General features: G+C 51.6%; 1 protein-coding gene across 7 annotated transcripts in view; it reads left to right on the top strand.

Moving 5' to 3' along the window:
- Positions 1–16591, top strand: part of Daam2 (dishevelled associated activator of morphogenesis 2) — a 103427-nt gene that overhangs the window by 36062 nt on the left and 50774 nt on the right. The window contains exon 1 of one of the 7 annotated variants that reach the window (XM_063238933.1): positions 9710–10376. The exons of 4 other annotated variants lie outside the window; for them this stretch is intronic. The gene's annotated coding sequence lies outside the window, so the exon portion shown is untranslated. Of the gene's footprint in view, positions 1–9709; positions 10377–10613; positions 10633–12815; positions 12990–16591 lie in introns of those variants that run through there. 2 more of the 7 variants (XM_063238935.1, XM_013156655.3) reach the window with 2 other exon arrangements.

The raw sequence follows: 16591 nt of genomic DNA, 5'->3' as shown, positions 1-16591 counted from the left end.
CCAGGTGGCGCCATGCCCAGGGGCAGTAGGGATTTCTGTGAGTGACAGTGGGACAGGAGATGAAGCAGGCTCTCAGGGTCAGTGGTGGTCTTTCCTGCAGGGTGTCCTGCTTGGTTATCCAGCACTATAACACATTGCCCGAGTACCTTCTATATGCGGGCTGGTTCCCAGTTCGGTTACTGGGGATGCACACAGAGCTCTCTCCTGCACAGGGCTTAGTTTGCAGTAAGTATCCCTGCAGATTGAGATGCAGTGTCCTCCGTGGAGCCTTTTGGAGCTGGGCTTTGATGAGAACCCCCATTCCTTCACCGTCTCCTACCTTCTCCCCAAGCAGGAGCACCTTGGCATCTCCCTCTCTGTCTCTTGCCTCCCTCCTTGCCAGGTGGTTCACACCTGCACAGCTCTCTGAAGGTCCTGCTGTCCCCTCCCTGCTGTGTCCTTACCCTGTGCACACAGTGCCTGGCACAGAGAGGACTCAGAACTGTCTGTGGGTGTCGGGTGCCGGGGAGGCGCGCCCTGGATTTCCTGGATCTCACCCTCTGTGTCCTGAAGCCAGCTGTCAGCTTCTCTCTTTCTGGGTCAGTCTTGGACAGGAATGGCCTCCTGGGGAAGCTGCTGATGAACTGAAGCATTGTGAGAAGTTGGGAAAGGCAAAGCTTCCAGTTAGAGCCAGCGTCCTGCAGCGTGTCCTCTCTGTGACTTGGCTCTGCTAAGGTCATTTGACTTGGCACACCCTGTCCCCCCAGGCCAGGGGGACAGGTGGACTCCAGGGCTGGCTGTGGGGCTCAGGGCCCAGACGCTCCTTGTGCTGAGGCCTGCGTCTTCCTCCTCCCTAGTGGGAATGCGGTGATGCTTGGGGACAGATCTGCCCTGCAGCTCTCGGGCTCAGGCATGGTAACTGGGCCGCGGGAGAGCAGGCCGCCAGGGAATAGCTGGGAAGCCAGTCTGGGCCCCGGGCCCACCTCCTCCCAGGCCAGGATGTGGCGTGGGACCCGGGCGAGTGGAGGTTCCCACCGCTCGGTCCCTGCTCCCTACTGCTTCAGGCCGGCAGTGTCTCCTGGCAGGAAGAAGGGGTGACTCCAGCTGCCTGGGTCAAGACCACATCGGAACCAAGGCCGCTGGACAGGCGCACACCTCTGACGTCCGACCTCCACCTGGACAGCTGCCAGGGCCCTGAAACCCCAACTCGTCTTGGTTTAGGGGGAGGGGAGCCTGGATTAACTGTTCCAGGCCTGCCTGTGGTGGCCCAGCGCCGGTCCTCTCCCGTCAGCCAAGGGCTGGGGTGGGCGCATTCACCAATACAATACAGCGGGTGCGGATAGGTCTGTGTGGGAAGAGAATGAAGGGGACTCGGAGGTGGACGCAGCCACAGAGGGCCTCCCCCCAGGAGTCCTGATGGCGAGGACAGGGTGATGCCTGTCTACCCTCAGTGCCCTGTTCATGGGGCACTACTAATTTAACCCCCATGGTTACTTAATGGGGCAAATTGCTATTAGCATTCTCAAGTGGGGAAACTGAGTCACAGGGAGGTCAAAGAACTTGCTGAACTTGACACCATGTTGGGACTTGAAAGCGGGAAGGCCAGCTCCGGAGCCGGGCTCTTCACTGTACCCTCCTGCCAAGGCAGCTGGGAAGTAGGAGGTGAAGGGTTGCCCAAGACCGGACAGAGCAGGCCAGGTCCCCATGCTGTGTGGGGCAGAGGGGCTGACAGGTCGTCATCGTTCAACCTGGGGGGGCAGGGCGTGGCCAGGTCTGCAGAGAATGAGATCCGGGGAGGGCGCACCCCAAGAGAGGGCAGGGTCCTGCCCCAGCCAGCCAGGACTCTGATCTGAGACTAGGGGGCCTGTTTCCCACGAATCCTCAGCTCTCCTTCCTCCTGACATTCCAAGCATCATCGTGATGTTGTCCTTGTAACTGCTGCTATTTGTTGAAGACCGAATGAAATGAGTAATGGAAAGGAAGCTATCACACCCAGATGTGCACATCAAAGGAGTTCTTTCCTGTCATGGGTTACTTCCCATGGAAACCTTAACTTGGCAATGGAGGGATTTTAGACTCTGATGGGTGACAGTTATTGTGGGTAGAGGTCCTCTTGAGTCACAGTGCAGACCCCTGTGAGGGTGTCATCCTGTGTCCCTGCCCCTCATGTGGTCTGCAGCTTTCTCAGGACAGCTGGGAAGGGCCTCGGGCCCCCAGCTACTGTGGATCTCCACTGGGATGTCTCACTGCCTCTGCTTCCTGGGCATCTGCTGAGATCCACTCCTGGCACCGGGTGAGGTCTGATCTGGGCTTCTGAAGGTGCATCTGAAGCCCACAGCTGAGGCTCTGGGGAGGCTCCACCTGTCCAGCTGCTGCTCAGGGAAGTGAGGATGGAGCCGTAGGAGGACAGCTGTCACCGTGCCACTCCAGGCAGAGCCCTGTGGCTCTGGGGCAGAATGGCTCCTGTGGGCACAGTGTTTCCCAGGCTGTGTCCTATCTCCAGACTCCACGTCATTGAGTCATTCCTAATTTGCCACAGACCCCTCACCTTGGAGGGAGAGAGAAGAATAAAATCCTGACCGTTTACTGGCTTCACCTCCTAGGGATGGGAAGGACTGGCATTGTCCTTACAGTCTGGAGAAAATACCACGGCTTCTTCTCGGACATCACCCACACAGTGGGGAATTTTACTTGGAGACCCGTCTGTCTTCTTGTCCCAGGAGAAATAAGGTCCTGGGCAAGCACTGTGAGCAGAAGGTACAGGGAGAGAATGGACAGGGGAAAAAACTGAGTTGCTTGGATTTCCCAGGGACAAATATGTTGGGAAATATTTTAAATATTTTCCTCGTGAAATCCTCTCTCTGAAATAACGTAGACTCCTGAGTTCTCACTCATTCCTCATACCACGTGGGAGCTGTCCTGCTCTCCCTCTCCTGTCCTGCTCTTTTTTACCAAGGGACAAGCCAGGTGACCTTCCAAAGGCCTTAGAGCGAGTTAGTGGCAGAGCGAGGTTTGAATCTGAAAGGTTCTGGGTGGTGACCTCATCGTGTTCCTAAGACCTCTGAGGACAGAGGCTTGGTGAAGACTTGGGTGAAGGGTCTATAGCTGGCACTTGGTGACATGAGATGGAGGCTCTTGAGGAGTGTATACGATCCCCCAAGAAAGGGCCTCAGACCTCCATTGGGATGACCAGATGTACTATAAAGGCACTCGTGTGTGTTGTTACAGGAAATCTACCTCTGCACTGGTCTTCAGGTCCTCTGCCACGTATGTACCAATGTGATCAAAAGATGGGAGGGATGTTTAAGTTATAAGATACGATTTACAATAAAAGAAACATTGCCACGAATCCCCTGCAAGCCCTCCCCATCACACCGAACATGCTCATCTCGTCCTTCTTGCCTCCTTCCGAAGCAGTTCCTGAGTCCCCTTTCTTGAGTGTCTTTAGTGTGCTGCCCCGGCTACCTTCCACGTCCTGTACCAGTTCAAACCATTTCCCTTCCCTGGTGATTTTGATGTCAGGTGGCGCCCAGCAATGACATTCACTGTAGCTTTGATCATACCTCATCAGGATGCTCAAAAACAGAGGACTTCCAAATTGCTTCAGAAAGTGACATGAGTCGAGTGTGTTTGAAGCCAGGGGGAGAATTTGGAGGGGGCTCATTGCAATGTGTGTTTTACCATAGTAAGTTTTTAGTTTATTAAACACACACCATATATATATATTTTTTTCTTGGTCAGCCCTGAATGTGAATGCTAACATCTTTCTTTGTCCGTTCGTTTGGACACAGTGATTTTCAGTATTTGTTTGGGGGGTCTCTGGACAGAAGTGTGCTGGGACAAACTTCTCCCCTTGACCCGAAGCGTCTGCTGGACTCCCGATTCTTACCCTCTTTGTCTTTGGTAGCTGTTTGTCAGCAAATGAGAATATGGGCAGCGTTTGGAAATGCAACGCTGGCCCCTGGCTGCACTGCAGCTGAAAGGGGGTACCTGGAACTCCCCAAAACAGCAGGGGCTAAGCTGCTGCTGCATGGTTTTAGTTTTCATTCCGTGATCAGCACCACGCTACTGGTGCTGGAACACTGAACCCAAGCAAGGGACCCTCTACAAGTGCCACGTGCCTGCGGGTGATTATTTCTTCAGAAGTGGCAGCCTGGGCATTCTGAGAGGGAGGTGTGGCTGGGAGGAGGAGGCAAGGTCAGTGCGATGTCAGTAAGATGACCCTGGAATGCCAGGACCAAGCCAACACCTGGGCTCAATGCATACTTCCTGCTTCTATAAACCAAAGCGCCCATGTTACCTCCTCTGGGAAGCCCTCCCCGGGATCCTCTCTGGAAACTGTCTGCTGTGTTGCATGCTGATTGCTCTGTCCCACGATGCTTTGCTCCTGTCACTGCGTGTTTCCTATCTTACAGTATGACTGTCTGCTCACGTGCCTGGCTCTCCTGCTGGACCTGGAGCCCTGGGTCCTCAGGAAGGCATCTCCTCTCTTTCCTCCTCTCCAGTGCCTGGCTCATCCAGTCATGAAGTTAAGATGCCCGGCACAGGGTCCAGGCAGTGCCTGAGGCTGGGGTCCCCTCGGGGCTTAACAAACCTCTGAGGCCCCCTGGGGAGAAGAGCACACCGTCATGGGATGTGTTATCTGGGCCGGAAACAGCGTAGATGTTTTCCTTTCTGGATTTTTCTGTGTGCAAGACAGCAAGCTGAAGCCCTGGATGCCTTGAACCAGCAGCTGAGGTCCTGCTCCTGTTAGAGAAGGGGGTTTGCAGAACAGAAGGGCTGCTGTGAGCTCCCTCGCCTGAATCCAAATCCAGTGCTCTCTGCTGTGCCTGAAGGGGGTTAAAGGGCTGTGCACGTTGAAATCCCAGGGTGTGCAGTGGTGCCTGGTCACAGGCAGGTGCTCAGTGACCACTTGGGGATCAGTGAATGAATGAATGAACTTGTGGAGGAAGGGCCTCTTGCAGTGCCTCGAGGTTACTGGAGAAGGCTCCAGGGTTAAGCCCTGACTGAGCTATGGAGAGGGCGGGGCCTGGCTTGGCAAAGGGGGCATGGAGCGCTGGTGGCTGGGTGATGGGGGGAGTCCACTGGTACCTTTCTTGTTTTGGGGAGTTTTGATTTTGACGCTGGCTTAGAATGGCCATCTCTTGGGGCAGAGGGTTCTAGGGGGTGGTGGGAAGTCACACAGCCACACAGACCTTCATGAGGGGTCCCCCTTTGATCTTACTTCTCCAGCACTTAGGACTGGAGAGATTGCTAGGATTCCCTGAGACCCTGGGGCAGGCGTGGGGGTGGCTGGCGACTCTAGCAATGCCTGAAGGGTGGACCAGTGAGAAGGGTGGGGGGATAAATCCTAAGGTGGAAAGAAGGTAGTTGACTTCCAGGTGACAGAATCCCAGTCCCCCTGCTGGCCATACTGCCCAGACCCTCGTCCTGTTCTCCATCCCCCGTTAAGCCATAGTTCACTTTCCCTTTGGTGCTCTTACTATTTTGGCCCCCAACCTTCTCAGAGAAACCATCACTAAATATCAAAATTAATAATTCCTGCAATTTACCCACATTCCTCCTATGGGCCAAGCACCAGCTTTCATGGTTCAAGGTTCTTCATTCAACCCAGAAGACACATGCAAACTCATTATCTCTGGGGTTCCGCCCCCCTTTTTTGGTAACGGAACTTGAACTCATGAGCCCATGCTTGCCAGGAAGGTGCTGTGCCATTGAGCTAAATCCACGGCTCTGTGATCCCAGTTTGATACCAGAAGCAGCTGGATCCCAGTGAGACTTAGCAAACTGGCTAAGGTCATAGCGTCAGTGGGTGGCCAGGCTGTGCCCAGATCCAGGTGTCTCTAGAGAGATGCCCAAGCTTATCTGTTCTTGAAGCTCCCAGGTCTTCTCTCTATGTCACTTACTCTGGGGTGGGGACGGGTGGCCTGCATTTTAAAAACCATCCAGGGGCTTCTGATACACATTCAAGTCTGAGAACCACTCATTTAGTTGGCTGCAGACTTCCCCATCCTTTTTAACTTGGGAGGTAGCTTCTTTGTTGACTGCTGTTACTCATCCTTACGCTTTTATTTACCAGCTCTGGGCCCAAGAGGAGAGTCTCAAGTTGGCTGAGCGCTTGTTTCCCTGATTGTGAAGCAGGAACAACTCAGCCCTTCCCAAGACCCCCCTGTCTTCTCTCTGTCAGGAGACGAACCTGCTTGGTGCCTGATACTGGCAGCATCTCTGCCTCACCTGGGCACTTTCAGAAACTGGGAATGCTGGGCTCCCTCTCTAGAGCGAGGCGGCATCTCTGGGGTGGCTCAGGGCTTGTTCACTGAGGTGAAGAATTCCAGCTGCCCATCCAGCTTCTCCCTTCCTCCAGGGAAGAGGCATCTGCCCGGTGACTCAGAGAAGCCCTGTGCTGGGTGCCAATTCCTCCTCCGCTCTCTTGGATCCACCACCTGCAGGGTGGGTGTGTCTGGCCTGCTCTGGGCGGTGAGGTCAGGAGTCTGCACCTAGGGATGGGGGTGGGTGTCTACTGACACCTTCTTGGGCCAGCAACTGGGTGTGTGAATTGGTCCTTTTGCATGAGTGGGGAATTAAAAGGTCGACTGGCCAGAGATCTGAAGCTACAGATTCTCAGCTACTTTCTCAGAGAAGTGGCTGTGATTTTGGCCTCTGTTTGCAGTTTGCATCTATTTCTCCACTGGCCCTGTTGTATTTAGAGTTTCCAAGGGAAATAATTTAATACAGAACTCATAATATATATAATTGTTTTTATAATATTCACCAAAAGAGGCAAATGCACATTGTAAGAGATCTGTCCACACACTAGAGACCCAGAGGGTCCAGCCGAGGGCCTGGATCCCATGGCAGTGTCCTGCATGAGTCCAGCTAGAGGCCTAGAGCCCACGACAATGTCTCATGCAAGTCCATATCAAGGATCTGTGCTGAGAAAGCCCAAAGGTCAGTGGTGGAAGCTAAAAAGTCTGTGTCTGAGGGATCTGCACTGGAGCCAGGAAGCAACGCCCAAATTAAGGACCAGCGCTCCCCTGAAGAGAACTGTAGCCATCAGCGATAACAAGGACTGAGCTCCTTCCATGATGAGAGCAGCTGGAAAGCCAGTGTGACAAGCTTCTCCAGGAGGATCAGTGGTGCACCATCTTCCCCTCCCGTTCTCTTTCTATGCCGTTGGCCTTCCATCCCCAGAACCATCCTGATTCAGTTCAGCTGGATATTACAAGTCGAACGTTAATGTACTGCAGTCCTTGATCCTGAGCAAGAAGAGGTGCATTCTATGCCTGGGTCCCACAGATCTCCAACACCATGTCACAGTCAGCCGCGTAGCTCATGGTTCGTGAACTGTTGCATTGATTTAGAATCAAGCCGCTCTGATCAGCTTCACGCCTTCGTTGGGGGCCTGACCTCCTAACCTCAGCCTCTGCCACGGCTTCAGGTCTTAACTCCTTGCCATCTCCTTGCTCAAGTCAGTACATGCAACCCATTTGGTGCAAGGGAGGGCATGGACTGCTGAACAAGGGACACCTGGTTTTAGCATGGCTTTGCTGGTTTGTGCAGCCTCTCCAGGTTCTGCTTCTAGAGGTGTTAAACAGGGGTCACAGTGACAATGACTTACAGTTTATATCTGTATGTCCTGCCTATGATCAGAGGCACATCTGATCAGAGGTGAGGCCTTTGGAGCGTGATGAGATTATGGAGGCCTTACAGCTGACGTGCTGTTAGATGGGCTCCTGGTTGGAGGAGGAGGTGGATCACTGTGGATGTGACCTAGAAAGGTGTATCTCTCTTCTGGCACTTCCTCACTTCCTGTCCACCATGCCATAGCAGCTTTCTTCTGCCATGCCCATCTGCCATGCCATCCCGGAACTCTGGAGCCAGCCAACAATGGAATGAAACTTCTACAAACTGTGAGCCAAAATAAACCTTTCCTCCTTTGAGTTGTGAGTACAGGCTGTTGGGTGTCAACGACAAGGAAAGTGACTAAGACAGACTTTGGTACCAGAAATGTAGTCACTGCTGTGATCCCACCTGACCATGTGGTTCAGAAGCTTTTGAAACTGATTTCATGGAAGGAGTTTGGAAATGTTTGCAGATTCCAGCTAGAGAAGTCCTAGAAAGCTGTAAGGTGAAGTTGATGGGAAATTCTGGTCATATCTCAGAAGAGAACCATGGTGACAGTAATGAAGCCAGGCTTCGAGGGGTTCAGTTGTGAACAAGGGTTCCATTAGCACTTGGTCTGCAGGGCATGTATCATACAATGGCAGAAAGTGTGTCTCCATTTTGCTCATGTTCTGGGAGTCGGCAGGAGACTGAGATTAAAGGCACTGGATTTATTTATCTGGTGGAGGAAATTTTGGATACAGCCCAACGCTGAGGCTGTGACATGGATATTTAGCCAGATCTATGTTGAGAATCAACAGAATAGGCACAGAGAAGTGATTTTAAAGTTTGGAGTTTCAGCAGAAAAGAGGCTCCTGTAAAGCTGGGGTCAATAAATTGAGAGCAGAGGAGAGTTTGGTCGCTGAAATGATTAAAAAGAAGTCAGCTTTTCTGGAGCTCACATCTTTGATCCAGGCGCTGGACAGAGCTACAGGATTTCATGTTTACCTTGCTGGATTTCATCTTGCTTTGGTTTTATTAGTTTCTATCCCCCACTTATCCCTTTTGGAATGGAACTATTTATCCTGTGCTATTGTGTGTCAGCACTGTTTAACATCTTTTTGATATTACAGCTGAAAGTTTGCCTGAAGTTTCAGAAAAGATGTTAGACTTGGTCTTTTTAGTGATGCTGGAACTGTCAGGACTTTGCAACTCTTAGAGATGGACTAAATGCCTTTTGCATAAGGGGATGTGCGTGAGTCTTTTGGTGCCGGGACAGAATATTATGGTTTATATCTCGATGGTCTCCTAAACCCTCATGCAATCATAGACTGGCCCTAGAGGGGCAGTGTAGCTGATTTGCTATTTGGAGGTGGGTCATGGTTGGAAGAGGAGATGGGTCACTGTTGGCATGATCTTGGAAGGTTATATATACTTCCCTGGTTCCTCCCTTCTCTCTATGCTTCCTGTCCACCAAGTTGTGCACGGCTCTCCACAGCCATTTCCCTTTGCCAAACCATCCTCACTTGGAGTCCATCCACCGATTATGGACTGAAACCTCTCTAAACTGTGAGCCAAAAAAACCTCTCCTTTAAATTGTGGGTGTAGGGTATTGTGTCTCTGTGATGAGGAAAGTGTCTAAAACAAGTACTTAGGGTCTAGAACGTAGGAAACATGGCTTGAGGGCATGTCAGCAATCTGCAAGGACCCACACTTAGCAGACTCACAGTTGCAAAAGTGAAAGACTTTGCTTTGAGAAGAGAACCCTAGAGTATCATGCTCCAGAATGACCACCTCACGTGTCTCTTATGACTTGAGTGAGCCCATGTGAAACACTGAGAGTGGCTCTAGCCTGTAGGTGTTGACCTTAGTTGCTTGATGACTTCATTTAAAAAATAAATTCTCAGGTGCTGCTGCTGTGATCGAGGGGCACAGTTTGAGATGTCAGAGCTAAGTGTGAACTAAAGGCAGCTGAACCCTGACTCGCGGGAAATGCTGGGGGAGGTCCACTGACTTGGTAGAGGCTGCTCAGCTGCCTAGATTAGCATTTCCCGGAGATACCTTATAAATACAGGCCGCAGGGAGGGTGATGGCTTTTGGCCTTGATTGAGAGGTTTGGGGAGGTGGAATTTTCCATCTGAAAACTTGGACAATCTTGGGTGTACTAAGATGAACTGCTCACTCTCCTGGCTTGCTCCATGCCCACATGACTTAACTGGTTTGGGCTGGGGTCCGGGCATATGTACTTTTTCAAAATGCTGAGAGTTCAAAGTGTAGCTAGGCATGAGAACATCAGAACTTTGCTTGGAACTCTGGAAAGAAGGGGTGAATTGTAAAACAGTTTGGGGAAAAAATACTACAAAAGAGAGAAGAAGAAAGCCAAGCAAGAATTGAACTACTTGCCGCCAGGTCCCCTGGGGTCCTTACCCCTCATCTGGAGATCAAAAAAGGCAGAGCACGGGCAGCCAGAAAAGTCAGGAGGCCATTGGCGATCTCCTGCTCGAGCTGGGAAACTGGAGGTATCACGGAAGCGAGCTGGGAGACCCAGGATTGTCCACGCAGATAGCTCCTTGGAAGGTTTTAACCTGGAGCCAAAGAGGGACAAAGAAGCAGGAGAGCCCAGGAGAAAGGGTCAGCCATGCCGGGGTGGAAGGGACAGCACCTTGCAGAAGCTGCTCCATGCTTATGGCCTGTGCCCACTCAGAGTGCTGAGGGCATCCCTGCGGGCTGCTGGCCAGGCACACAGGACTCTGCATTGCCAGTCCCTGCTGGAGGACAAGCCCGAGTCCACGCAGGTGAGCGCAGTGTTGACACAGGGAGAGTTTCTAAGTGGAGTCAGCTGGGTGTGGAGACTGAACAATCTGGGGAGGGGCTTGGAAGCTTCTGGGCCACCTGTCAGCACTTGCCTCTAACCCCAGCCCACACAGATATGTACTTGTGACTTTGGTCAGTTCATTTGGCTTCTCCATGCCTAGGTTCCCTTAAAATGGTGCTGACACTCCCTTGTTGCAAGCATTAAATGAGACAATGCACACAAATGGCTGGCGCGTGGTAGGTAAGGAAAGAATTAAGATGTTTCCATGGTGGCTTGGAATCTCGGGCCAGTGGTGTTCCCAGAGGAAACCCTAGGCGATCTGAGAGGGGAGGGAAGGAGATCTTTTGGGGTGAAGTTGCTAGGACCTGCATTGCTTCTCTGTCTCTGTCTGTCTGTCTGTCTGTGTATCTCTCTCTTTCTGACAGGGTCTCTTTAGCCCAGATTGGCCTTGAATTTGTGGTAATCTCCTGCTTCAGCCTCCCAAGTGCTAGGGATTACAGGCACGCACCACCATGCCTGGCTGTTTTTGGTTGGTTGGTTTTGCTGGGGTTTTGTTGTTTTGTGTCACTTCCGCATGGAAATAATGACCTGGAGATAGGAAAGGAGAGTTTTAGAGAGTCTTTGATCTGAAAGATGGTAGGACTTTCACTTTTCTTTTAAGAGGGAAAGGATGAGAGAGAAGGGGAGAGGAGACATTCAGGGTCTGGGCCTGGGCATTTCTGCCAAATGCCAGGCTCTGTGCTGGGCAGCAGGGCTCCTGTTGAACAAGTGAGAGGCTGATGCCTAGGGAGAAATTCAGGAAGCAATGGATCTGCCTGGTGTTTGCTTATGGGAGGAACACGGTGTCGAGGAGGGAGAAGAGGCACAGGCAAGGCTTCCAGCAGAAAGTGAATGGAATGGGATGGGGCGGAGCTCCATGGGGAGGGGCTCCAGGACAGGGGGAGACAAAGAGGCCACACAGAGCTTGTGGACAGGCGGATAGGACTGCACGTGCTGGAGAAATGAGCAAAGACAGCAAGCAGCTCTGTCCCAGATGAGGTGGGCTGTGGGCCTCTGGCCTCAGCGCTGAGGATACCTGCTTCAGAAGCAACACGGGAACAGAGCCTGCAGGGGTGATGGGGTAGAGACAAGGCCTCTCTATAGCACCACTTTGGGGACTTGGGGCAGGCTGGGTTCCTGGAAGAAACCTCAGCTTTTTGAGTCTGAAGTCCTGCAGACCTCAGAAGCTCAGAGCTGGGGAAAAAGATCCGTCACACCTTCTGCGCGTGAGATGTTCTTCCTTGGCGGGGAAGAGGTGACATCACTCAGAGCAAAGATGAAGCAAACGAATCCAGTGCCCTGCATTTGTCTGGAAATTCCAAGGTCTGACTTGATCTTGTGGGTTTCCACAGGAGCATTCCTTTCCTCTTGCTGAGTGTCACTTGAGACATGGCTCCAGGGCGTTGGCCAAGGTCTGGACACCTTCTGGCGGTGGCTGACCCCGGGGAGGGGAGGAAGGGCCTGGATACATCCGGTCTGTGTGAAGTCCTATTTCTGAGGCGTGAAACTCTTTTCCTCTCTGTCTCACACTGCCATTAGCGATCACTTGGGGAGAACTTTCTGGGGACTGGGACTGGCCATATACATGGGTCAAGGGCTGTTCTAGATCCTGAGTCCAGGTGGGTGGAAGTTTCATTGGTATAGAAATATAAATCAGAAAAAGCCATACACAATGTGAAGTGCCACGTAGTAGTAGATACTGGGGTGCAGACCACACCCTGGGTGTTTCAGGGAATTCAGGTGGATCACAGTGGTCATAAAGGCTGCCCGGTGAGGGTAGGGTGTGCTCGGGGATGGATGGGAGGAGGCCAGAGGTGGCCATGAGCTGGAGTGAGGACAGTGCTGATGAGAATCACAGAGATGGAGCAGGGCCACCCTTTCCTATATTTCAAAGCTCGCTGGGTAGTGTTTAACTGCAGGATGGAGCACCTACGCCCTCTGAGTAAGTCGCATCTAATGTCCTTGGTTTGAGGATGTTCCTTGTAAAACAGGGCCAAGAATCTGGGCAGTAGTAGCAGTTCATTTATCCATCAGCTCCTAGCACGGTCCCTCGGTGAGTGTGGAGAGATCCCCACGGGGAGCTGGAGATGAAAATGGCTGCATCCGTGTCCTCTAGGAATCTCAGTCCCTTGGGCAATGGGACACGGAGGGGGAAGGGACCAGGGAGGGGGTGTCCCAGCAGTGAGTGAGCAGTGGATCAAGGCCATGTGGGCAGGAAGCCACTGCAGATTAAAGTAACTTGTCTGGGTTCACTCCCGACCATTCAGGGACTGTGGCTAACATTTTTGGAAACACAGGGAGTGGCTGGCCAGCCTGCACTTCCTGGCAAAGACTGCCTGTGCTGGCCTCCTTAGAGATGGGCAGGACCAGCTGCGTGATTTGCAGGGCCCAGTGCGAGGGGAGGTGCAGAATTCCTTGTGCAGAAAGTCCTAGAAGCTTCAAGACGGGTGGCAGTGCATTAAACTGAGCTCCGGGGCACCTGTGTGTATCCAGCTTGCACCCCAAGAAGCTATCTGCGGATTAAACAGCCTGGACCTTCCTGGGCCTGTGTATGGTGAGATGCTGGGGTGCTGGGCTTCTCTCTGCAGGTGCCAAGTCTTTCCTGGAAGCCTGGATAGAGTGACAGGTGAAGGACTGGGGCCAGGGTGTCACTATTTACAGCCTTGCTCCCAGTGTGATCTCTGAGCAGGAAGGCGGTATCAGAGTTCTGGAATCCATCGCATGGGAGTTCATGGGTTTTCTGAGCTTTACTAACTCAGGCAAGTTACCAACCTTCGCTTCAGCTTTCTCTGTGTATAAAAGTGGACAACACGACACCAGTGCTGAGATAATTAATAAGTGACAAGTGAGCTCAGCCCAGCGATGCTTAAATGTCTTTCTTTCTAGAAATGTGTTGAGTAATCTTGAAGTGTGGCATGGTGGGATAGTTTGGGATATCTTATTATTAATGTTTTTTCCATCTTAGGCTTGTCTTGGAAGCAGCTTAAACTCATCCCCCTAATTTTGAATAGCAGAGGCAGAAAGAGTGTGCCCCACTGTAACACACACCCGAGAGAGGTCCAGTCATGTTTTCTGGACTTAGGCACACACACACACACACATGCACGCACGCACACACGCCCAGAGGAACCAGTGCTAGCTGACCGTCATCTGTTGGGCTTGAGCCTCAGTGGCCTTGTAGGTCAGAAGTGCCCACCTCCCAGGGTTGCTGTGAGATGAAATGACATCTGACCGTGTGAGTGCTTGGTCCTGGCCTGTCGTCTCATGAGCATCCTCTCAGCGGTCCCTGCTGCAGGCCACAGGGTGGTTCGTGGACACTGAAAGGAAGACACTTCATTCCCCACATGTTAGGCTCGGGTAGCACCTTTCTAAGGGATGGAGCCTGGTTGGAGGTTGGTGTGAGGGCCGATTTTCAGAAGTTTCCTCTGCTCATGAAATTGGGGAGCCAACTGGGGTATCTTTCTGACTGGAAGTCAGTAATCATGTATATTTGCTTCTTGGACACACATATGTGTCCACACATATGTTCTATGAACACATATACACATGCCACATGTGCATACAATATGCCACACATATACATGCATGGTATTTATGAATGCAGTATCACACACCATGCAAAAGAGATACACATAACCTACATGCATATACCTGTAGCATGTATGCATGTACCACTGGCCCATGTACAGCACATGTACCACACATATGCCACCTATACACATATCTCCACATCACACACACATATACCAGCTATACATGGGCACACGTGCGTATACCACCTACACACAAACCGTACACCCATGCATGTACACTCACATCATCTACATACACAGCATTGTATACCTGTGCCACACACACACACAGCATTCCTCCACATCTCCATGCCCATAGAGTCAAGCCCTGGCTCACATGCCAGTGGGCACTGATCTCTTCCCTCCCAAGCCCCCGTCCTGTGCTCTACCTGCGCATTCCAGCCCCGGTCTTTTGGACGGGACGCTGGTGCCGAGAACTCTGTTTCATGACTACCTTCCTCCAGTCCCTCCACCAGCTTGTCTGCTTCCCACGGGTTCCTAACCGTTACCCACACTGTGAGAGTCGTGTTCTTACCCAGGGGAGCAGGCTGCTGTTGGTTCAGCTCTACAGCCAGAGACCGCTGGAGCCAGACCATGGGTGTGGGTGCTCCCTTGGGCTTCTGGCTTCTCACTCAGCCCAGGAACCCTCTAGCTTCTCTCAGTGCTCTTGGGGACCAAGCTCTGAACCTTAGCTACTGCTGTGAGGAGCCTGGGGCCAGTAGGGGAAGGATTTGAGGATGAGTGATGTGTCCAGGGCTGTGCTGGTCACTTGCTATCTACTGCTCATTGGGGGCTCAGGGAGGTGGCCTTTGTTACCCCTTGTCCAGGAGGGAACAAGCCTCAACCAAGTGGCATAGCCATAGGCTAAGTATGAACAGCGTTGCTCCCCAGCACCCCCTCTTGGGCCTAGATGTCTCTCTGGAATCTGCTGTGTGGCTTGTGTTAGTGGTTTTCTAATGAGTGGCCAGCTGAGTGGCTTTGTCCTTGGTGGCTTGATATTTAAGGCTGTGAATAGAACTGTCTGTTTTTTGACATCTGCATTGAGGTATAATCGCCACACAAGACACTTCACATGATTAGAGCCTGTCGTGTGATACTTTTAATGTATGTGTATTCTCCAAAACAATTACCACGACCAGCACAGTGAACATGTTCGTCAGCCCCCAAATTTCCCTCTCTTGTTTTATCATGTGGTTGCCCTGCTCCCCTCTGCCCCCTACACTAGCCATTGCTCTGCTCTATTTGTAGTGGCTTTGACCTCATTGTCCTGTATTTTAGGTAAATGGAGTCATACACTATGTTCTTTTTTTCCCTCTGCCTTCTTTCGCTCAGACTATTTCGAGATCCATTCATGGGTGGTGTGAAGCAATAATTCCTCCCTGTTCCTTGGTGAGTTGTAGGCTCCCATACAGATACACTGCCCATTTTATTGGCTTACCCATTCATGGGCATGAGCATTGTTTTCAGCCGGGCACTGTTACACCTAATGATGCTGTACGCATTCATGAAGACGTCATGTGAAAATGTGTGCTTTCATTTCTTATGAGGAAATACCTCAGAGCAGAAGGGCAGGATCATTTGTAGAGGTGTGTTTAACTTTGTCAAAAACTGCCGGACTGTTTTCCATAGTGGTCGTAACCATTTCACATTTCTACCAGCAGCAGAGTAGGAGGGTTCCAGTTCTTTCCGTGCTTACCACTTAGGATGTAGATTGAATTTTGACAGGTATGGAATTTGTGAGTTTATCCAGGCTTGTAAGTGGAAGCAGGTGGCTTTCAGCCTGCACCATGAGCCCTTAAGTGACCTGAGCCAGGGAAGGGGGAGTCAGGATTGTCCCAGAGCACAGTTCAAATTGTTTGCAAGAAATTGGGCAAGGATCGGGGGTGCCATGGGGTGTGAGGGAGGAGAAGTTAGCGTGGGGCTCAGCACAAGGTCCTGCGGGGCTGGACCAGGTCTGGAGCTTGATATTTGGAAATGAGACGATTGTATCCTGGGCATCTTGGAAATAGAACAGCAAGAGTAATAGGACGGGGCATGGGAGATCAGAGACAACAGTCAGAGAGGACCCTGAACTTGGAGACTGTAGGTTGGGAGCTGTGTCTGATTAATTTATCCTTTTATGCTGAGTGCTGAAGTCAAGGCCAAGCAAAGAGTAAATACTGGGAAAAAAATCAGTGGCGGTTGAATAAATGATGGAATGAATAACCGGATACATCCATAATGAGCTCCCCATTAGGGAGCTCCTAGGATCTGATTCAGCTCAACCAGGATCACTTCACACCCTGCGGATTTCTGTGGCACGGATCTCCCGTGGGTAGAAAAAATGGGAGAATGTGCAGTTTAAGTGTGTTGCTGTCTACTCAGCCTTCTAACCAATCCCCATGAGCCCATTCTTATGTTTTAATAGTTAAGATGTTTCCAGTCTTTTGCAGAATCAGCAACCCGGAGGAGGACTTCTGGTCCTGAAGCTTTTGTTGCATATCGAGTTATTTCTGTACCCTCCTGCTCTGTGCTATCCCCATCTGAGCTAGCTAGACAGAAGGCTGGGGTAGACCAGAAGGCCCATTCTGCAAACATTCCTCAG

This window comes from Cavia porcellus, unplaced genomic scaffold, assembly GCF_034190915.1.
Source record: "Cavia porcellus strain 051 isolate PalLab524CR breed Dunkin Hartley unplaced genomic scaffold, mCavPor4.1 scaffold_28, whole genome shotgun sequence".
NCBI lineage: Eukaryota > Metazoa > Chordata > Mammalia > Rodentia > Caviidae > Cavia > Cavia porcellus.
Note: the sequence above shows the minus strand (reverse complement) of the source record. Positions and strands in the feature narration are given on the sequence as shown.